Source organism: Lissotriton helveticus, chromosome 10 (genome assembly GCF_964261635.1).
Source record: "Lissotriton helveticus chromosome 10, aLisHel1.1, whole genome shotgun sequence".
Classification (NCBI taxonomy): Eukaryota; Metazoa; Chordata; class Amphibia; order Caudata; family Salamandridae; genus Lissotriton; species Lissotriton helveticus.
In genome coordinates this window covers 160,621,038-160,645,240 of record NC_136071.1, presented here as the reverse complement: position 1 = coordinate 160,645,240, position 24,203 = coordinate 160,621,038, and the positions used below count along the sequence as shown (strand labels likewise).

General features: G+C 45.9%; 1 protein-coding gene across 1 annotated transcript in view; it reads left to right on the top strand.

The window, feature by feature from the left end:
* The first annotated feature begins 19,674 nt into the window (after positions 1–19,674).
* CARD11 (caspase recruitment domain family member 11) overlaps positions 19,675–24,203 on the top strand; it is a 1,114,500-nt gene continuing 1,109,971 nt past the window's right edge. The window contains exon 1 of the mRNA XM_078664998.1: positions 19,675–19,809. The gene's annotated coding sequence lies outside the window, so the exon portion shown is untranslated. The remainder of the gene's footprint in view (positions 19,810–24,203) is intronic.

Here is a 24,203-nt window from a genome sequence, read left to right as displayed (position 1 = left end):
CCTAGAGCAGAACCTGAGGTTCACCAACACCAGAAGTAAAACAGACATTGTCTTCCTCGACGTGGTGATCTCGGTGAATGGAACTGGACTTACAACCAAAACTCATCATAAGCCCTTAGCCAAAAATAACCTTCTGGAGTTCAGCAGCTTCCACCCTCGCCCTCTCAAAGAGAATCTTCCCTACGGGCAATACCTTAGACTAAGGAGAAACAGTAGCACTCTATCAGATTTTAAAGAACAGTCCTCACGTCTTACAGACAAACTCATAGATAGAGGCTACCCGGCACCAATCCTGACAAAAGGGTTTAAGAGAGCAAGGAACCAACCCAGAGAAGCCCTTTTGGAAGAAAAGATCAGGAACCCTGAATCAATACCTCTTACATGTGTAACCACATACAACAGCCTGTCCAATCTGATGAAAAAAACTATCAATAAGCATTGGAACATTTTAACATCCTGCAAAGAGAATTGGGAGAAACCCTTATTCTCCTTTAAAAAGGGACGGAGCCTGAAAGATGCCTTGGTCCACACCCGGCCAAAAGAAAAACCACCACAAGTTATGCCCACAGTAACTGCAGCATGGGGCATGCCAAGAATCACCGGACATTACCCTTGCTCCGACTGCAGCGTCTGTCATCTAACAGAAGCTACGAAAACACTGTCACTGGAGGCAGGGAGAGTATGGACACAGAGAGAACACACAAACTGTAACACAATGAATGTGGTCTATCTGATCATCTGTCCGTGTCAGCTTCGCTATGTAGGCATGACCACACGCAAGGTCAAACAGCGTATTTGTGAACACCGGAGTAATGTCAGGTGTAAAAAAGTGACGGCCAAACTGAGCCGTCATTTTCTGGATAGTAACCATACACCAAACGACATGAGGTGGACTATAATTGAGGCAGTCAAAGGCACAACTAACATAACGAGCAGACTCTTTGAAAAAGAACAGCGCTGGGTGTATCGCTTGGGCACAAATACCAACGGCCTTAACGATGACATCCCGTGGAACACTGTGCTATCCTAAATTGGATACCTGCTGACCCACACTGGAATAACCTATTTACTTTTTTCTAGGTTATTGCTATGTCCGTCTCTTCTAGGTTATTGCTGTGTGTTCTATAATTTTCTATATGCTCAGCAACCTGGATGACCTATCCACACAATTTTTTCACTGAATGGTCATTCCAACATTACCATCCTGTGGATTAGATCCCACGATTACCTATATTTGTACCTGTGTGCTTCTCCCCTATAGGTGCCCTTCTAATGTAGGTGCTCCACTTCTCATAAATAGCAATGAATAAGGCAAAGAAGTTAACCATTCTGAACTCTTCACTTTGCACCTCCCATATTATACTACCATTCCAAGTTTTAACCGCTTTCTAAGAACGAGGCAGACTACAGGAACTAAGACTGAAAAATAACTCTAGAGTTTGTTACCGGCTTCCACGCCGGTCAATCTCCCGATTGGCTCCTCATTCCAAGCCTCGTTTGTAAGTTATGGCCGCACCTCTCCACACGGGGCGGGTGCGTTCCAAGCCTCCGTTTGGTCTGGACACGCCCACCCGGAAGAGCGCGGCGTGGAGCACAAACAGTTTTATACCCAGTCACCGGCCCCGCTCCACATCATCGGGGTCCGGTATTGAGGTGATCTGCAGGTTTACAGCGGGTTGCGAGTGTTGAAGGCGTGAGTGCATTTCGGCGCCTGGACCGCTGCCTTTCTACATAAATAAGCTAAGTCTTTAACCTTTCACGTAGGTTGCATTGAGACCTCTCTTTCTTACAGGATGTGCCAGGCACGCTGCAATCCCCCTCCCGAGACCCATGGTGCAAGTAGCGCCCTGTTTTAAAGTGAGATATAAATCTAAATTACCATTCTAAGGGGTCACAGACCTTTGGTCCATTGATCCCTTCATAAGGAGTACACATTCCGTGTCTTTAACCCCATTACTTATTTACTTTAGCTTTAAATACACCCCCAGCACATCACTTCCCAGAGTTAACGATATCATCCCTACAGGGTTATATGGATGGTGTTAAAACTAGTGTTTACTTTGGGAACACGATGTATGCCACAAACTATGGAGCACCATGATCAAACGCAATGGCTTATATTAATTATGTGTATGTCTGTCTGTGTTTGTTTGTTTAATTCACTTCACAGGTGCTGAGATACTCCACAATTTGGAGCATTTTTTTAGAATGAGCGATTCGCTCTTCTATTTTTAGCACTTTTTCACCTTTTTTATATTTTCACTTTCACGTCCCAGGTTAGGGTGGACGATTAGAGAGTCCATACCGCCGGGGTTTAGTCCTGATGAATGCCTTGGTAAACTTGAACCACTAGTATGGCAGAAACATGTTGACTGATATAAGTATTTCTGAATTTAACCAATCCTAAAACCTTGGCATCTAAATTCAGACACATAATACTTCCCACAGGTGCCTTAGGGATCACACATTAAACTTTTTGCATTGATACCCTTCTTTGGCACTCGTAATTTAATTTAATTTTTCCTCACAATACGCCCTCCTCACACAACCAGCTCCGCAGTCTTTCTGGCATCGCAGCACACCGAAGAGGTGGCCCGATGATGAAGCATGACACTGACTAGGTCGGTGTGTGAGGGCTTTCCTTTCCACCCAAAGTGGGTGTGTGGGTGTTACCTTACTCCGTCTCTGTGGCATATTTGAGTTTGATTTGACCTCTCTTCTTTTGTTTATTTGCATTGTATGATTTGTCTGAAATACAATCCTGGAAAGGGAACTCCAACTCCAGCTGGTCATTTTGCTCCTCCGACGTATCCGTTTGAGGTGATACAGTTAGATTACATTCACATGGAAAGATGCAATAACCTGAAGTATATCCTTGTGGTTGTTTGCGCCTTTTCCAGATGGATAGAGGCTTACCCCCTAAAGGATAATACTGCCTTGTCTACAGCCAAGGTTTTGCTCAAAGAGTATTTCCCCAGATTTGGTTTGCCGAGAATTGTATGGTCAGACAATGGGAGTGAATTTGTGGGTCAAATCATGAAGAAAGTATGTGCTGGTTTGGGTATTAATCAGAAATTTCATGCTGCTAATCACCCCCAGTCAGCTGGACTTGTTGAATGCTATAATGGCACGTTGAAGCTGAAATTAGATAAGATTCAAGCGAGCACTGGTCTTACATGGCCTGATGCCTTGCCGTTGGCTCTTTTGTCAACAAGGACATTCTCGTGTGGGACTTAGCCCATACGAAATAGTTTTTGGTCGTCCGGCGAATGTTTGGAGTGTGCCTCGTCCCAAGAAATACAGCGACATTGAGTACCCTATGTTGGTGGATTATTTACATGATTTGACTGCTAAATTGCGTGTTCTCCACCAACAGGTCTATGACAGTTTGCCGACAGCTACTGCAGATCCAGGCCATGCGATTCAGCCTGGAAATTACGTGCTGACCAAGAATTCTCAATGAACAAGGAACTTGGAGCCAAGGTGGACCGGCCCGTATTTAGTTCTATTAGTGACTCGGACTGCTGTTAGAGTAGCTGGCAAAAAGAACTGGGTGCATGCCACCCATTGCAAAAAAGTTCCTTTGCCCTTACCGTATGATCAGTGGGTGAGGGAGGGAATAGCTGATTCGGATTGTGAAAGAGTTCCTAGATTCGTACCATTTAGTGATGCCCATTTGATATGGACTCAGTCAGAACGTGCAGATGATGACATTCTTCAAGCTGCTGTGCCGCCGCACATGAGAATCGACACGACGAATCCAGAGCTCCATTTTCAAGATCAGACTGTGCCTGGTAAAGAACGCTACGATCTAAGACCGCGAAAGACTGAACCTATGGACAAATAAATTGGATTTTTTTTTTATATATAGTGAATTACACCTTGTCAGATCAAGAAACTTTTTTTCTTTTTTTTTTCTTTTTTCGAGTCACCATCCGGACTCCGCTGCAGGGTCGCGGTACAGCCTTAAGGGGTGAGCCGCGTATTGACACAAGGTCTGTGGTTCAGGGTCGTTAGTACGATCTTGGCGCACACTTAAGTGAAGAAGGTAATAGCCATGAGCAGCACGTTAGAGGATGGAGTTTTTTGAGTCTGATAAGAGTGTTGAAAAAGTTGATTTTAAAGTGAGAATATGTATCTTGGTTCGTAGCAAATGTTTTTTAATACTGTGTTTTCTAATGCTTTTGAATATTGCGTTAGCTTGTGTGGGTTGGATTTTCTATGTCACACAACAGACGCTTGCATCTACGTCTCAACCTACTCTTTCTTTTCCTACTGTTTCTTCACATGAGTTTCATACGTTGCCTGAACATGAACAGACACGAAGATCAGAATTTGTGAACAATTCGTTTACACAGATGGTGCACCAACATCAGCTAGTTATAAATTCCACAAATTGTTGGGTTTGTGGTCTTATGCCACATACGACAGATAAGGAAATGCCATATTTAGTTTTGCCTTTTTCGCCTAATGGGTCAGTATGGGTACTTCAAGCGATGTTTATCTATGCAAATGAATCATCTCCTGTACGTTCCGTCAAAGATAATGTGAGTAACAATGCTTTGATACGGGGAATAGTCGATATGATTAGAGATATCGACGCGTATAATGCTATTCCTTAAGATGAGGTACAAGCATATGTTGGTTGGAACAAGACGAGATATAGCATTAGTTTGACTGAAAAGGAAAGACAGAAAAGGTCTCCTCCTATTTGGATTGTACCCCATCGAGGTCATTTTTGTCTGCAAGGTAATGGTCAGAATCCAAGAGCTCAGCTTGGTAAGAGTGTGTGTGTTCACACCTATGTCTATACGTCCCAGAAATCTCCACCGTTCGTGCCAGCCAAAGGCACGTATTTTGTTTGTTACGACAGAGCATATACATGGTTGCCATCTGATTTTTCAGGCACATGTTATGTGGCATTTTTGCTTCCCCCTACATACACAGCTGCTTTCGATTACCATAAGACAAAATATGGTAGAGGTATTATCGATGCGAAAGATACTGTCGCACAAGAAGTTGGAGACTTCTTTAAGGGTTTCCTGCCCTTTTGGGGTCCTATGGCTAATAGTAGGAATATTCGTCAGCTTACGAGAGTGGTTGAGGCCACTATAAATGAGACTGCAGGTGGGTGTACAACCTTTACAACGCAACTTTTACCACGCAGTGCCTTTACGACGCAACTTTTAAAACGCAAACCATTACAACGCATTGCGCTGAGGGGCGCTCTAGGATAGGGAATATATTTAATTTACTATCCAACACCTTCCCTACTATCCACGGGGACTGGAGTTGGAATAGTAAATTCATTAATTCACTATCCAACACCCAAAAGCACTATGCGTTGTAATGGTATTCTTTGTAAATACCGCGATGTAAAGGCATGCGATGTAAAAGTATGCGTTGTAACGTCATACATCCCTGCAGGTGCCCTTAGCAATATTACAGCTGAGCTTCAAGCGGATCGCCTTATGACATTACAGAACCGTTTTGTTTTAGATATTATACTTGCAGATAGAGGTGGAGTATGTAAATTGATTGGATCTAGTAGCTGCGTTTTCATACCAGATAACGCCCCGACAGTGTACCAAGCCATCTTGAAGTTGCATAAGTCTGCTGCGTCTATACATGTAGACGAAGGGAACTGGTCGTTGGTAGGATGGTTTTGGGAACTGCTGTCCAAATGGGGATGGAAGATTCTGATGTTTCTTGGCATGGCTTTGGCGATCCTTTTCTCGTGTTGCTTATGCATCCAGTGTGGTCCCGCCATGTGTGGCCTTTGTGCTACGATCTGTGTGAAGAGACCCGTCCCGAGAGAAGTGAAGGATAATAAGATGATGTTACAGCAACACCTTGATGATCTGATGAGAATAGATATAGACCTGGATTCAGATTGACGTGAGTTTAGGTTATTGCCTACGTAATGGCAAAAGGAGGGCCTGAGGTTCTGTGGTTTTCGGGACCGGACTCCATTTTGTTTGCGTTGTTCGAGATGCCATTTTGTGTTGCCCTCACGTAGGCTGTGGAAGTAAATGAACGAACAAAGTTGCATGGGCTTCGTTGTTCATGTACGTATTAACATGGCCTTTTCGACTTGCGAGTGAACTGCAAGATGCTGACCCCGTCACCTGAAACTGACCCTTTCACGAAGCCAATTTCTCTAGCTGATCGTTGTCTAGGTTTTCCAATCAATGTTCAGGATATCGTTAACTTTTAGTTTCTTGCACATATCTTATCCTACTTAACATCTGAATTGCTCCTTTTTCTTATGTCTTTTCATTACATGGGTAGTGCTTTCAATTATGGGTTTGTCCGGCTTTTGGTAATTGAATTTGGGACAGTCCTAATAATTAACTTGTGGGTTGGTACGATGTAAAGTAAGCTTTTTAGGAATGTAATAATGTGTGTAAAATGTACTTGATTCGTCAGAATTTGCCGCAGTGGGTGTGCATTCGTAATGAACTGAAATTGTGAATATAAGGTGATGTCTTGCTCTACAAAAATTTAGCAGTTTCCTGAGTTGTACACTGTGTTGTATTGCTTGGTTTACTGTTACTAGCTGCAGCTAATAAATTTGATCGCTGACGCCACCTAGAAGTATTCCGTGTCTCTGTTTGCCAGGACAGGGGAACTCGAAGACTTTGGGCGTGTCCCTGACGGCGCTGGGTTCTAAGAAAACCCGGTTCTTCAGGGTCCAGCTCCTTCTGACTCATCCCATAAGCCATTCTCCTCTCTTCCAGGGCCAATTTGTTTCCTTCCTGGAAGCCTCTGGGCTGCTGCCACCTCCATTTTGAGCTTGACCAGCTGCAGCCTGACTGCTCTGTCTTCCTGCCTGCCAGCTCCTCAGGGAAGGAGACTTGGGTGGACAAACTTCTTCCTGGCTTGACAGGGGCTGCAGACCGGTGATTCCACTGCAGTAATCATGCAGCTCAGGGTCTGTGCCCAGGCCCTCCTCCTCCTCCATGACCAGCTCCTCATCCTCCTTCTGCTCTGAGATTGTTTCTTGTAACTGGAAAGCCTCCTCCCAGGCTCTCATGGCCATCTGGAGTTCTTGGTTCTTCAAGCCCTTGTTTACTGGCAGCCCTAATTCCTTGCAGAATCCCTTGAGCTCAGCCAGTGTAGCTCTCCAGGTTGTCGAGCTCAAACTCCCTCTTTGCAGCAGGTAGTCTCACAAAGCCAGGTGGAACTGGAGTGAATTTAGAAATCCTGAACTATGCTATTCAAATGAATAGATTTATCTAATCTACTCTATGCTATTCAAATGAATAGCTTTATCTAATCCACTCTCTTTTGCATGCTTTTACGATGCAGTAACTAAGCCGTTTTTATGATCTTTTTTTCATAATTGCCCAACATATTTCTAGCACAATTTGGGCCAATAATCGGGTGGGGAGGGGCAGCACATACCACAGACCAGCTTGTTGGTGTGTAAAAGGACGCTTTATTGGAAACAGGTGCACCTTACAAATACATAACCTTGGCCTTTGCCGAGCAAAACTAGACCTCACTAAATATATACTTCATAACATACCCCACTCCCCCACCCCTAAAATTGGATCCCCTTTGCAACAATTATAATCACCAACTTGCAATTTGCAACCTCTTACCTAACTAACTATATAACTTCTTATATCTACCCTACTGTAAACCCCAACCTCATAACCCCCCCTTGCATTTCTAGGGAAAAAACACCAACCTAAAGGCCTCCCTACACACACCAGTACCTGCTCCAGCGTCAAAAACCTGTGCACAGAATATACCTCCGATGCACCTGCTCCCAACAAGACTACCTCTTAAAAACCACCCATAAAACCAAACCTACAAAACAACTGTCAATCTACACCCGTGCAAAAAGTCAAAAAGAGTGGGTAAAAAGGGTGGGCGGGCGGGAAAAAGCTAGCACCCCCCAGGACACCTCCCACCGGCTGCTGGGTCACTGCCATCAAAATGGTGGACAGTCTCCTAAGATGTCCGGTTAAGTATCCCCCAGCCCAATGTAGCCCAATGCCAGTCCAAGGGGAGCCCAAGGTCCAGCCCAACCAGCCCAAAAGAAACCCAGGTAGCCCAACCAACCCACTGAGGTGCTGGCTGCCCCCCCCCCCCCCCCGGGCCAATATCCCCCGGGAAGGCCAGGGCTCCCGCTGGTCGGCCGCTCCCCCCAAAGCCCTATTGGGCCCATAATGGGGTGGGAAGGGGCAGCACATACCACAGACCAGCTTATTGGTGTGTAAAAGGCCGCTTTATTGGAAACAGGTGCACCTTACAAATACATAACCGTGGCCTTTTTCTAACAAAACTAGACCTCACTAAATATATACTTCCTAACATACCCCGCTCCCCACACCCCTAAAATTGGATCCCCTTCGCAACAATTATAACCACCAACTTGCAATTTGCAAATTCTTACCTAACTAACTATATAACTTCTTATATCTATCCAGCTGTAAACCCCAACCTCATAACTCCCCCCTTGCATTTTTAGGGAAAAAACGCCACTCGAAAGTAGTCCAAACGGCTTTCAACCCCCCCCCCCTTTAGGATGCTAGCCTCTTAGGATACCGACACACACCTATGGCCCTATCCAGCACCTCCTTCAATTGCACAATGTACAACTCCATCCCATACCGAGATAGGTGTACTCCGTCCTTCCGAAAAAAATACTCCTCCCCGGATCGGAGCTCCGGATGTTCCATCCTACACACACCTTCCTTCTCGTAAAAGTACCTTATTTCCCTGTTAAGCTTCCTGCGCGCCCTATCTATAGCCGCCCGCCTTTCTGCTCCTCTTCATATCCGTCTTGGTACTAGTTCTGACCAAATAATATGGCAGCCTGACCACAGGTGCCGCACCTGCAACAAGTCCCTCTTCATTTGCTTGACTAAAGCCAGCTCCTTGCACAGCACCAAATCATTCTCGCCTAAGTGTATAAGAAGCACATCCAGACACACCCCTCTCCTCACTGTTTTACTCAAGGCAGGCAACAGCTCATGCCACCGCATACTAAACCTGGGCGAAGCACTACGCTACGCTCGCGTAGTTTCTGAAGTTTGCGCAACTTCGCACTACGCGAGTTGCACGTAGCACAGTACGAACATGCGTAGCGCAGCGTAGCGTAGTGCAGCGCTATTTTTTTGCTTGTTCGCGGTCTCAACGTCATGTTCGCGACCGCGAGCAAGCAAAATGACATCCCGGCGAGACTCTCAACGCGGGGAGGTCAGGTTTCTCATTGCGAGTGGTCGTGCATGCTCGCGACCGCTCGCAATGAGAAACTACCAGTTCGCGTTCAGAAAGCTGCCACTCGAGTAAAAATCTACTTGAGTGGCAGAAAACTACAGCTTGCACTGTGCAAGATGCCGTTTCCAATGATTGCACAGTGCCGGATGCTTGTTCGCACTGTGCAATCATTGAAAATGCATCTTGCACAGTGCGAACATGCTACTACGCAGCTCGCGTAGTGCTACGTGAAGTTCGTGTAGTGCGAAGTGCACTTCGCGTAGCTTCGCGTAGCGCTACTTCGCGAACTACGCCAAGGGTTACCGCATACCCCCACGCCCTTGCCACTGGCAAACAAACAACCCCGGATCCAATCCTAAATTCAGACTCCGCTCCTTTTCCCATCCTGCTCGTCCCGCTCTTTTCACGAAGGATTGGCCCACAATGAGTATAGACAGTACAGCTTCCTCTGGCACCGCCACTGCACCTGCAAAGACACATATGTGAGCCACAAGAAAAAACGGTCATCAAGCGCGGTCGTCCATCCCCACTCCCCTCAGCCTGATATACCTCTTATAGCAGTCCGACTTCCAAGGCCCTAAGCGCATGAGGTCCTCCTTCCCCCAACCGTGTCGAGCCGCATGCGTCGCCGCCCCAATCCGGAAAGAATGTGTGCCAAACACCCGCGGGTCCTTACCCATGGCGTGTAGGGCGTGCCGCAGGACCCCCAACAACAGAGCCGCTGTCACCCTGGTATGATTACCCTGACGAAATACCTCACCCGCATCCTCCTGCCGCGCGGCAGCCAACAAACCACCCAAGTCGCTGGGCAAACCCCCCCTCTTCCACTGGACCATCACAGCCCACTTCCTCATGCCCCTTTGGTCAGTCTTAGAGCGTCGCAGCCGCACCGCCACCTTCCACATCCTCAGGTCGACGTCCCCCCCAAAAATCCCAGGCCCCTCTCTGCCCCCACCAGCTCAGAGACGCGAAACGCTCCAAAGTACATCCACGACATGAGCGTGGAAAACAGCACGGTCTCCTCCTGATTGTGGCAAATGGAGGTCAAAAATCGAATCAGGGTGCCGAGCATCCCCGCCGTGATGGGCCTATGCCTACCCACACTGGCCCCTTGCCCCCGCGCCCAACCCTCCAACAATCGTGTCCCCAGCTCCCCAGCGGATGGTGCATACCCCCACCACAACTTCCCTATGAAGGCCACCGCCGCCAATTTCCCAGCAATCGTCACCCTCGACATCCCCCTGTCCATCATGCACAGTATAAACTGCACCACCTGCTCGCACCACTGCCAGCGATCCTCCTGCCGCACCACCCCACCTTCCCAAAACTCCCGCCAGGCCTGTTCATACGTTCTCCAGGTAGAAAGCGTCACTGACGCTCTTACCAGCTGTATGACCCGGTTTCTCCCACGCACCACGGCCCCAGTGGTACCTGCTGTCTTGTGGTCCTCCACCTACGTGGCTAGCCCATGGAACCTCTGCCACTGCGAATGAGACAAAGCATCCACAATGTCATTATCCACCCCAGGAATGTGTCGAGCTTGAAACAAAATATCGTGCTGCAGACAGTTCATAATAAACACCCTCATCAACTTGAGCACTTACGTGTCCCTGGCAGACTGTCTGTTAACGACCTGCACCACCGCCATGTTGTCCACTCCAAAAATTGCCCACTTGTGGACCAACTCCTGCGCCCACACCGTCACCGCCACCACGAGCTGGAAGAGCTCCCAGAAAGCAATGCTCCGTCCCCCGCCTTGCCAATGTGAAGGCCATTCTTCCGCACACCACCGTCCCTGCCAGTACAAACCGAAACCGCCCACCCCCCGCATCCGACGAAATGGTCACGTCCCGGACCCAGTCCTCCGGGGGTGTCATGTGCACACCATTGAAGCACTACAGGAAAGCACGCCACATGCGCAGATCCTCCTTCATCCCCGCCGACAAACGGAGGTGGTGGTGTGGCAACGTGATTCCGGATAGTGCCAGCCCCAACCACCTGCAAAATATACGGCACGCCCGAACGATGCAACACGCGAAATTCAGATGACCTAACAGAACCTGTACCTGTGCTTCCATGGCCATGGAGTCTAGCTCTATGCCCAGAAATGACAGCACCCAGCTGGGACCCTGCGTCTTCTCTGGTGCCAGAGGCACACCCAGGTAACCCATGAGTTCCGTAAAACCGTCCAGCTGCTGCTGGCAGTCCGCCGGGCGATCCCACCTGGAAGAAGTCATCCAGGTAGTCGTCACCGTCTCATTACCCGTGTGCCAGGAAAAAACCCACTGCAAGAAGGTACTTAAGCGCTCAAACAAGGCGCACGAGATCGAGCACCCCATGGGCAACGCCTTATCCACAAAGATGTGCCCGTCAAACTGGATTCCCAACAGCGGGTGATCCTCCGGATGTACCGGTAGCAGCCTGAATGTCGACTTAATGTCACATTTTGCCTTAAGGGCTCCTTCCCCCACCGACGCCACTAACCGCCGCGCCACATCCACCGACGAATATGACACCGATGACAACTCTGTGGAAATGTAACCATTCACCGACGTCCCCTCTGGCCACGACAGTTGCTGTTGCCTGGGCTCCTTCTTCGGCACCACGCTGATAGGGGAAATGATAAAGCTCTGGATGGGGGCCCCCCGAAAGAGGCCTTCCATCCGCCCCTCCCGCACTTCCTTACACAATTTGTCCCGCACCACCGTCTTGTGCGCATTAGCTGATTTCAAATTCCCCGCCCACCGAGCGATCCGCGGCCCCTCGTTACCCAAACGGAAACCCTCCAGGAACCCCTGCGCAACATGAGGGTCTCCAGCCGGTCCAGCCTAACCAGTGTATGAGCCTTTGCCCATATTCCCTGACCCCCCTTTTCCTCCCCGACTCCCGGGCTGTGCTCTGGTCGCCGACCCCCCTTTTCCTCCCCGACTCCTGGGCTGTGCTCCCGTCGCCACGGGCTGCTGGGCCTGCGTACTACCCCCGCCCCCCAGCAGCGTACCACCGGGGGGCGCTTGCCGCACTTCGAGCACTCGTGCCGGAATCGACAATACTGCCTGCCACACACGCCCTTGTTGTAGTCCCAGCACGCTCCGACGGCAGCGGTCGGGTCTGCTCCACCCTGCCCCACCCCTCAATGGGTGGGGCGGGCCTGAAAGGGGCGCGGCACCAGCGGTAACCTGCTGGCTGTGTATACGGTCCTACCAAACTTCACACCCCTAATCGTCTGGTGGTACAGATCCGCGTCGATCTCCCCCCACTTCACGTCCGGGTCTCCCGGCAATTGCAACCAGAACACGCCGCACACCATCCCCTTCCATCACTCTCCCCTCCCTCCGCCCCCAGCCGCCGTCGCACACGAGGCGGCTCCACCGCCATGACTGCCGCTGCGGCGTCGCTCGCCCCGCACAGCGGCGGCCTTACCTTGAAACCGGGCTGCAGCAGATCCTTGCGGCCAGCGTCTTCGAGGAGGCGGAGGGCCTCCATCACTCTGGGGTCCACCCGAGCCGCCATCGCCAGGAGTCACAGGCAAGTAATATGTAAGCACACAGCACCTCCGTGGCAGCACGCGACAGGGAAACCAGGGGCAGAATAACCAACGGAGTCTCCCAGCCAAAACCACATGACAACGAAGGGAACCAAGCACCACCAACTACTACAGGCCGACACCTAACACAGCCACCAGCCCACAACACAGCTAAAACCAAAAAGCTAGCACCCCCCGGGACACCTCCCACCGGCTGCTGGGTCACTGCCACCAAAATGGTGGACAGTCACCTAAGATGTCCGGTCAAGTATCCCCCAGCCCAATATAGCCCAATGCCAGCCGAAGGGGAGCCCAAGGTCCAGACTAACCAGCCCAAAAAGAAACCCAGGTAGCCCAACCCGCCCACTGAGGTGCTGGCTGCCCCCTTCCCCCTGGGCCAAAATTCCCCGGGAGGGCCAGGCCTCCCGCTGGTCAGCCGCCCCCCCCCAAGGCCCTATTGTGCATGTTTGCCATTTCTCTCTCGAAGGTGTCGAAATCAGTTTTATGCCTCAGCTAGAACAATTCAGCAGATTATCTTCACAGGCAAGTGGCAATCAGGCAATGGAGGGAGGCAGAGAAGGCTCCTGATGTGGTTGATGTTGTCCGGGGTATGAGGAATATTTCTGGCAACAAGCACCAATGGGATGGAATGTGTCTTGTTTTCATTGTTAATGGTGTGAATGTTCTTCAAGGCTTTTTCAGTGCCCAAACTGTTGGGCTGAAGAAGGATGGAGGGGTTGAATTTGAGCGTGTCATAATAACGGGGGAAGGGTTTGAGATTATGCTGAGAGTCAAAAACAGATCAGGGACCTGAAGGAAGGACAGTGCTTTTGCAGATTTTCCCAATGTTGCATCTATGCCCTCTATATCCGTGGTAGCTTTATTTAGAGGTTTGTAGGTGGAAAAGTGAGTACAGTTTTCAGTATAGAAGTGGGGATAGAGTAACTTAGGGGCATATTTACAAGCCTCTATCACCACAGGATAAGGCTTCCCCTTATTTACAAGTAAGCATTAAGCCATATAAAGTGGAAAGTCTGAGCATGACGAGGGGCGATCTATTATGGTTGGCACTATGTGGAGATTACAGAATTGAGCTGATGGGTACATTGGTAGTCTTATGGCAGCGTGAGACCGGTATTGGGATAGGCTGTGTCCTTGACAGCCTGTATGTAAATTGGGAATAATGCAATGAAATATACAATTGGTAATATAACAAGTCTAGAGACATACAAAATAATCATTGGACCTCGTAAATAACTGGAATGGGAATGAACTTCTTTTTCTAGATGGAACTTATCATGGCTCCTTTAACACTTGACTAATTCATGGACTACTGAATGAGGAATGGACTTAGAAGCACTAGTACTCTAAGGGATAACTATCACATCTACTATTGAAAGGCTCTAAGGTAAGCCGTTGGATATGGGATGGGTCCTGGACAAACTGTAAAGTATTATTTGACACACCCTAAATACCGGCGCTGTTTGGTTTTACAGGAAAAAAGAGAAAGATTTTTATGTCTTTTATTGATTTATACGAGATTACGCCACTCACCATTCTACTTTGTTTTGGTAAGTGGACTCTTTTAAATACTAGCTGGCAATATCTATGCACTCAGAGTCTGACTGGGCATGTGAAATATGAATAAGTTCTAAATATGGATAGAGTGTGGTGATCATGGGCACATTGATATGCTGTCCAATAAAAAGTAACTGAGGCATAAGTGGTGGTCATCTTGAGTGACAGGATTGGCAAGTATAACTCAAAAAGGATTATCTCAAATAGATATTATGAGCTAATTATGTGAAGTAGGCTGACCACCAAATAAGATATGCAAGTGATTTTTTTTAATTAATGTACGCTTGCTATTGCTTTTAAGGCAATGTGCAGTGACTCAGATTCTACTCATCATACTAGAAAAAGATTACTGATGTATGATATATATTAGAAGTTGGAATTTGGGAGAATACGAGTTGGAGTGTTTGGTTACACATTGATGGGCAAAGGTGGCCTTTAATGTATGTTTTTACTGATTGTATGTATTTGTATACTGATTTGCAGCCTTGAAAAAGCCCGTGGAGGGCGAAACGCGCGTCGGCTGTGACGATGTGGCAAGAAAATAATCAATAAACAGGAATTTGAAAGATTGATGGACTGTGTACTACTTGATTATCTATGTGGATTTGAAAGAAATTGATCTATCAAAGTGATTGAATTACGACCCAATTGGAGAGAAGTAACAAACAGGGATGTGCACTGGTGGAATTATCTTTACATATGGTTCATGAAATTCTACTACAGTATCTGTGGGTAGATTATCGTGACGGAAATTGCTTAAGGGTGAATAAGCATCTTATCAGTTGGGCACTCCCAAATTGAGTATTCATGTGTGACTGGACTACGACTACGATGGGAAAGATACAATAGTGATGTGCTGATCAAAATAGCAAGTTCACCCTGTCTTTCTGTTGATGTATATAAAGTGGCTTAACGCTGCCCTGTAAATAACCCCCCCTTTCAAGCTATCCATAGCGTGAAAGGGACAGGCAAAGGGCGTTCCACCGCAACACCCATTGATTTTGAGGCTGCTGCATATTTACAAGAGCATTGTAAATATGGGGCAGCGCTAAAATTAAGACCAGAAAAAACTTGGTCTTAAACAGGACCAACAAAGAGAAATGTTTAATTTCTCCTTGGTTTTTGCTGTTTCTATGTGTGCTGGGTTGTGCAGCACACATAGAAGCAGCAAAAGGTAATTGATTGTTTATGTGAAGCACAATTTTAAAAAATGGCTTTTTGCAACTTCTATGTATTTCTGCACTAAGCAGCATGCATAGAAATTTCAAAATGCCATTCCAGATTGTCTATGTGCAGGAAGGGAAACCATCTTGAACATGAACAATCTTCCCTTACAATGCAGACACCCTTGTAGTATGGTGCAAGGTTATCTGCATTGGCGTTCGGCAGCTAAAATTAGCGTCAGCACACCGGAAAACGCAGGGCTGCACTGTACCTTTTTAAATATGGTGCAGCCCTGTGTTTTGGAAGTGGCGGAGTACAGCATTAAGCCAAGGTGGCTAACACGCACTCCGCCACTTACTAGTAAATATGCCCCTTAATTTCCGTTTATGGGGCTTATGTGGAGTTCATTATAGGAATTAGGCCTTCCAGGGCAGGAATACAGTAAGTACAGTTTCCTTTAGGATATGGGCCACAACCGAAGCTCATAATCAAGGTTGGTTGGCAATTAGAATTAAGGTCATAATGAGGTGGTCTTCTCATTGCTATGGGTGATATGTGATCTGCAAGCAGGAGGATAATTAATTTATAGGACTAATTTGTGCTCTGATGGTTGTTTTGTAGATTCAGTTCCATGCCGCGGGAGAAGTGACATTATCTTTTGGATTCGCGGGCACTGTTTTGTAAAGTGAGCAGAAAAGCAAGCGGTGATGAGGAGGCATGGAAAGCAGCTGAGTTTTGATAGTGTGAAAATTAGAGTTAAGTGCCATGGTTGGGGGCATGAAATGGAAAGAGTTGATTCCGATATTGTACAGATGTTTGGACAGGAATTATTGTCCCGATGTTTTGGCACTGCACTTGAGTGAGAACGATTTGGCTTTTATGGTGGGTTTTGCTTTGATTAAGGCTAAGAAACGGGACTTACGAGAGATTAAGAGGTATTAGTCGGTCACTTCTGTGCTATGGACAGAGTCAGTTGCCTAGCTGAATTGGCATCTGCTAGTAAGCTGGCGACCGTTGATCGCGGTGAGGCAGAATTTAAGCATATAGATAACAGTTCCAGTTTACCAAACTGATTTCGACACCTTCGAGAGAAAAATGGCAAACATGCACAATAGGGCCTGGGGGGGTTAGGGGGGGGCGGCTGACCAGCGAGAGCCCTGGCCCACCCGGGGGATTTTGGCCCGGGGGGAAGGGCAGCCAGCACCTTAGTGGGCTGGTTGGGCTACCTGGGTTTCCTTTTTGGCTGGTTGGGCTGGACCTTGGGCTCCCCTTGGGCTGGCATTGGGCTACATTGGGCTTGGGGGATACTTAACCGGACATCTTAGGAGACTGTCCACCATTTTGGTGGCAGTGACCCAGCAGCCGGTGGGAGGTGTCCTGGGGGTGCTAGCTTTTTAGTTTTAGCTGTTTTGTGGGCTTGTGGCTGTGTTAGGTGTCGGTTCGCGAACCCGTTTGCGCATGCAAAAAACCTATTGGCCCATGAACATAGCCTATTTCGCGAGTCGCAATTTGTTTGCAACTCTCTAAATAGGTTTTGCAACTTGCTATTTGGAAGGGGCATTCCCTTCCAAATAGCGAGTCTCAAAACCATGTACAAATGTTTTGTGATCGCAAAACAGTCACAATTACTACCTACTTCAAGTAGATGGTAATCCATTCGCAAATGGGAAGGGGTTACAAATGCATGCAAAATTATTTTTTAAGGGCAGGCAGTGATCCCAGGGACCTCTGCCTGCCCTTAGAAAATGAAACGAAAACGTTTCATTTTCTTTTTTTTTTAAATGCATGGTAAACAGGCTGCATTTTTTTTTTAAAAACCTGCTTTATTTAAAAGCAGTCCGAGACATGGTGGCCTGCAGAGCCCAGCAGGCCACCATCGCTGGGAGGGCTGGCATTCCCAATGGGCTCGCAAATTGCGAGAGGCTCATTAATAATAATGAACCTCACAATTTGCGACCCCATTGGGAATCCCAAACAGTGTTAAACACACTGTTGTACATTTCATTTAGCAATTCGCAATTTGCCACTCGCAATGTGTCGCCAATTGCGAGGCGCTAAATGAAATGGTCGTACATCTGGCCCCAAAATCCTTAGTACTTTGAGTATTTGTTTTGTGTGCACACGTGTGTATTTTTTTTGAATTACTGTTTTAATGTTTTAATGTTTGAAATTTAACTCATACAAATTGCTTGGGGGTCCCCGGCTTCCAGTGGTGACTCAATGGGGGTCCTCAGGAGTCAACAGTTTGGGAACCACTGGCCTAGGGGCCTCCGAATGGTTTAATCCGGCCCTGATAGCTAAGGAGGATTTGTTGGGATGAAGGTTTAGGGAGGGTCCAGCACCCTGACATAAAGTTTGAGGAAAAACTGTTTTTCAGAGAAAATTAATCTTTCTGTACTAGGAATATATTTATACCTAATGCACTAGTGGGAGGTATTACCAGGTGTTTTGGGCATTACGATGTGAGGAGGACAGTAGACAGGACTAGGTAAAAATTAAGGAAGGTGAGGCATGGGGCAGAAAAACTCCTTGAGAGAGCTTTAATGGTTTCAGGTTTATACATGATTTTTGACATTTAAAAGGAGTTGCATTCCAGTTTGTGGTGATCAAAAAGCAGTTTGGGGTGGGAAGGGGCATTTGAAGAACTTGAGAGTTTAGTAGGCAGAAAGATTAAAGATTACAGTTAGAAACTCAAATACGGTTCAGGTTGTCGCGCAAAGGTGATGAGATGTAGAGTTGAGAAAAGTTTGGGGGGGTATTTAGGGGTGGGGATGTGGGGTATAGGTTGCGTGCATGTTCAGTGAGGTTTTTTAGTTTCATGGGCTGTATGCCATTAGCTCTTAATTAAATTGCACCTGCTTCATTAAAGCAGCCTTTTCTACAAATGTATTGTTAGAGTCTTATGCAGCTTCGGCGTCCTGCCGAAAGAGGCACGAGGAGACATCAAAGACCAGGCACCCTTGGCCTAGGGCAACCCCAGAATTTAGATGCATGCCAACGACTTTTGGCCCCTTCAGTTATTGTTTTGCAAATTAAGCACTGGGCCTGTGGCTGCGAAGTGCTAGAATGGCACATTGCACTGCAGATAATCGCACGTCATGTTTTGTGGCCCAGGTTGCAATCACCCCTCCCAGCGATAACCACACCGACTTGACAGGATGACAGAGGCACACGCGCCACAAACACTTCCGGCCTCTGTCGCTGAGACTGCTCTATGTCCCACTTTAGCGACCACAGGTTTACCTGCTTTAGGACGTCATATGCTGCCAGGTTCGCCATCTTTAGCTGCCAAATATAGCACTTCTTCTAATACTCTCAATTTACATACTGCCAGATAGCTTTAGCTCCAAAACATATATTCTCAATTTACAGTTTATGTGATCTCTTTCACATCGACCTCTTTAGTCTTTTTCCGAAAGTTTGTAGAGCCCGTTTGCTTTCACTTTTCATCTCCGCATTAGGTTTCACGAGATACAGAAATCTCAGTGTGTTTCCACGTGTGACCTGACCCCATTTTTCCCAAGCAGGGATGTGTTAAAAAGGAGGACCCAGCTAATTTTCTGTGGGGTACTTAAATAGGTTGTTTTTTAATTCCTCAGCACCCTATAGAGGTTTTGTAGCTGTGCACTTGCCATTTTGAAGAAAGTTAATGCCAATTTGCACCACGTAGCGCGTAGGTGTTTGGTTTCCTGTACAGTTTCACACGCCCTTTCTTAATCCTTAGTTCATGTTACCAGCCTCTATTTTATTTCTGATCTTCAGTTCTTCAAAACCTCGAGCTCCTGGGTGGTGTGACATGCGGCAGTTTTCCTCTTGGGACCAGGGGACGGCATAGCTAGCTTGACCGGGCAGCAGGACGCAGGTCTCGTGCGCCTCGACTCAGCTGGAGAAAAGCCGAACCGCTTGGAGAACATGAATGCACAGACACACTGGACACAAACAGATGGGGGTGCATGCACTCTTTTATATTCTGTCGAAACTCTCGCTGTAGGCACCGAAGCTATGCGCTGATGACTGAAAAATCATAGACCCACCGACCACCCCGTCGCTTCTGTTTTCACAACCCAGGGGAAGGAAGGGCTGAGTCTGAAACCGCATCCATGATAACAATTTTCATTGTGTTTTTTGCAAATCTAAGTTTTGAAGATGTTGTGGAAACATAACTTGCAGTGCAGAGAGGAGCGGCAGCAACAGTGGTCCATTTCAAGTTTATTACGAAGTGCTCAACAGCAGATCTTCACCAGAGCGCTGTCGTCAAAGTTAAAATAGGACAACACTTTGACGAAGGATCCGGTTCTTCTGAATTCCAGGTAAGATCACAGTGTCTTGTGTCGGGGTTAATGCACATTTCCATTCATGCCCTTTCACTTTTGACTTTTAGGGCTCTCTTTCTTTAGTACTTTGTCATCTGTAGTGTATAATCGATGGTGGTTGTCTTTGACAGGCTTCACCCCAATTAGTTCAGCATTACAAGGTATTGCAGAACGCAGTCCTGTTCATCACTGATCCATTTTTATAACCATGACCCAGAGTGCCATGGGGCCACCAGAGGATGGTAGGCAGAGCTTTCCAAAATCCAGGATCTGTTTATTCAGGTACCAATTCTGTTTCTCCATGATATGAGGAAGGAAACCAGATCTTCCCCCTTTAGTAGTACATCAGACACACTTTCAAAATCTGCATAATGGGATTACACAGTATATGTGGCGCAGTCCCCAGAACACATGGTAGTATTGGACGCAGAATAGGGCCTTTTCTAAAGCCAAGTCAAACTCGTTGTCAGTGGCATCTACTGTAGAAACATCTTCAAATGCCATTGCAGATTAAATAGCAGCCCTTGCCAGCAGAGAGTCCACTTTAGGGAGATGTGGCACCAAACTATCCAAATAATATCTGTGAACCAAAAACCGAGGGATATCAGGGTTTTCAATGTCATGGCATTCTTTATGCAAAATGTTCCAAATAGCCACATGCACAGATAGAGAAACAGAGTCCTGTGACCAAAATCCAGCTGAATACCTTTGTCGCAATCTACAGTGGCAGAAAGATGAAATCCTAGGTTCTCTCTGAGGAGGCAGAGGTGGTCAGCCAGCTGTATTCCCTGCACGTATCTGCCCCTTGGGTATCTTCTCTCTGCTGTCCTCCTTGGTGGATCCTGGGCTGGAAGGGAGTGGTACTGCAACGCAGAGGACATTGGGCCATATTATCATGCAAGGGCGATACATTATTGCCGCTTTTATCGGCAGGAAACTGCCGCTAAAGCGGCGATAATGGGCTTGATAATATGCCCTTGTGAATTCGCATAGAAGCCCAGGTTAACACCAGAACCTGGGCTTCTATGGGAATCCACAAGGGAATATTATCAGGCCCATTATCGCAGTTTCCTGCCGATAAAAGCGGCGATAATGTATCGCCCTTGCTTGATAATATGGCCCATTGTTCTATCAACAACAGCCTGAAGATGCACAGGGGGAGGGAGATGGAAGGAGCAGGCACACCAATGTCCTCCACTGGCTCCACTGGAGGACTAGGCTTAGTGGCCATTTACTTTCGTTTTCCAACATGAGTGCTAAACTGACGACAACAAGATGCTCAACCCTCTAGAATCCAAATTAGAGCAACTCCAGCAGTTTCCACATCTTTTATTACCATGGTAAAAGAATGCGTCCCAGACACATCAGCCTCCATGAAATCGCTAGGTAAAAATATTGTGTTTGACATCCCTCACACCTGAAAATGAGAAGGCCCACAAGGTAAGAATATAAAATAAAAAATACAGAAAGGATAATGAACTTATTAACAGGGAGTTTTAAGTAGCATAAAGACATCTGATAGACTCAACAGGAAGTTGTCAAGGACAGGATGGAAGATACGGCCTAATGAGAATAAAAAAGGGGAGCAAGTGAATTGCCTGTCTCCAGGTGAAGGCTTCGCCTGACAGTAACTTTTGTGATGAGGAAGACTGACAAGATGGTAATTTTGGGGTACACTGTATGACCATTTTCTCTTAAGTTTAATAGCTTAGTTAAAGAATATACCAGCTCATCATCTAACAAAAATCTAACTGCAGCATAAGTACAATGCATACAATTAGATATAGAATAAACCAAAGATTGGTAAGATATTTAGTAAACAAACTAAGGAATTTTTTATTGTATTAAAATAACAATGTAATCTAAGAACAAGAAGACGAACGAAAGGAGAATAAAGTGGAAGCAAAACAAATAGAAAGCAGGGGGTGGAAAAGATAGAAAAAAGAACTATAGGAAACGATGTACACAATGTAATTAGATAAGTCATTTTAGCATTAGGAAGATGGTTATTTAGACTTGTGAAATGGGGTAATCAAAAGGTTCGTTACTTAATGTTATCCTTAATATTAAGAACACAAGCAGTATCAATTCTGTGATTGGTACAGATTCCATTCCACCATGCATAAAAAGATAAGTTATGAAATATTTCCAGTATAAAGCAATAAGTAATTCAACGATGCATTTGTTTTGAAACAGAATATTTTCAGGAAAAGCTAAGGAACCGTGTAAAATAAGTTGAAGAGAAAATTTGATAGAGATACTTAAAATGCTATTACATTACATCCAAACGTTTTGTCAAAAAGAATAAGAAAGGGAAGAATTAAATAAAGTGTGAAATAAGGTGCCCTTCTCCGCTTTGCAAAGTCCATCTTCAGAGTCCTTAATTTTTCAAAGAAGTCTTCATATAGCTTTACATGCAAAATGAGGTCATGGAGATGGATTGCCTTAGAATGTCTCTGTACATCCCCTCCAGGGTTTAAATGTAATCCTGAGACTTCTAATTCACTGGTGCCCTTGATTACCTGCAGTCATTGAGTAAGGCTAGAGTAACACACTATCACAAATCAATCAATAGAGATTTGAAACCTCCCCCAGATTACCGTGTAGTGACACAGAACCTGCAATGATTAGAATAATTGGATTCCTGGTTGGTCATGTGCGAAACCTAATCAGGGGCTTATTGCACTGCTTATTTTGCCAGTGTAAATCATAAATACACTAATACGATTGATTATTAATCATTCATGCAGACATCAAGAATAAAACACGAGATAAGGAACAGAAACAACATAAAGGCAAAAACCTGTTTGCCATACTTCTTAGAGAATTCCGCCCACCCCTCATCTATCTGTTCCTTAATCATTAGTAGAAATTAACAAATCAATTGACATTCATAGTTTTCCTTAATTCTACAAGACTATTGACAACAGCTAATTTCATAGTTATACTATAACATAACTATCTTCTCCATTGATCAAAAAAGGTTTATAGGGGCATTAGATATTTTTCCTTTTTTTCTCAATTATTGAGGCAACTAAATGTAAATGTATACTTGTATAGCGCACTGTTACTCCATCTCGGAGTGTCCTGGCGCTGTATACCGCTGGGGAACCCGTCCTGGCTTTCCCTGTGAGATGGTCCCTCCTGGGCACCCCCAAGGTGAAGCCAGGCATCCCCGGCGCTGATGGGGCCGTTGTGGAGATTAAGCAAGCTATTGCCCAGAGTTGCAGAGTGGGACCCATGGTTAGCATAGGCACCTAGGCGAGAATTATCGAGTCCGCGGACATTGATCCAAGACCCTGCCGCGACGGGAATTGAACCCTGGTCCCGGGCCGACTACTCTAGATAAACTTAACGTATATTATATATATACGGAAAATATGTAAATATGCTGTCTCCACCAAATGACACGAATCTAAAATATCACTGTACTTCAAAACTGAGGACTTTACTCATAAGCTCGTAAAAGTTCTAAAAATTAAGTTTATCCATGACAGTCAAAACATGTGTAAATGATGAAGTGCAGTTGCTTGACATCAGGGACATTTAACACTAGAATTGGGATACATGTTAGACTCTTTTTGGGGAGTGTAATATGCTAGGTGAAATGACGTACGGTGCTGACAACGGTATTTGAAAGTAGATAATATTATACATAACATGCGAGTGGTCAAGATACAAACATTCATCCCCTTTATTGTTTTGAATCCTCACCGAGCTGTGAGATTTGTTGTCCAACAATCCTTAGTTCTACATGTTTCTTTACATAACTGTGCTTCAACTTTTCTATTGTATTGTAATGAATATACTATATAAAAAAAGAATGTACATGCGAAGAAGCACTGTTTATCTTGATATCATTGCCAGTAAAAGTTTGCTCTAAATGAAAATATTATTTTTGACTAACTTGATAGTTTGTGCCTGTAACAGTTCACATGATTTTAGCAAACCTTTTACATACACTACGCCCTGACAATAGAAGATTCATAATTTGTAGTTACTAAGTGTTCTTTGTTACCATATAGTGCTGTAAACTTGGTAATTTGAGTGAAAAGTGCACAGCCCTGCTTGGTACCTCTATAAATATTACACTGCAGTGCTTATCCTGACTTTCTACTATGGGGAAATTATGACCAATACAGAATTCTCTTGATCAAAATTGACAGGCTGAGAGTACAGGCTGAGAATTTAATAATTTGAAAAATGGATAATAGATCTGAGCATCAGTCTTCAAATTTGCCTTTTTCCTCCATGTGTATTGTATCATATTTGGATTTTTTTTGCAGTTTGCCAAGAAAGAATCTTCTCACATTACTCACTTTGTTCATGGATTCTTTGTTGGTATGCAATGTGCAGTGATTTCTTGAAGGAAGGCTTTGTATGAGTCCTAC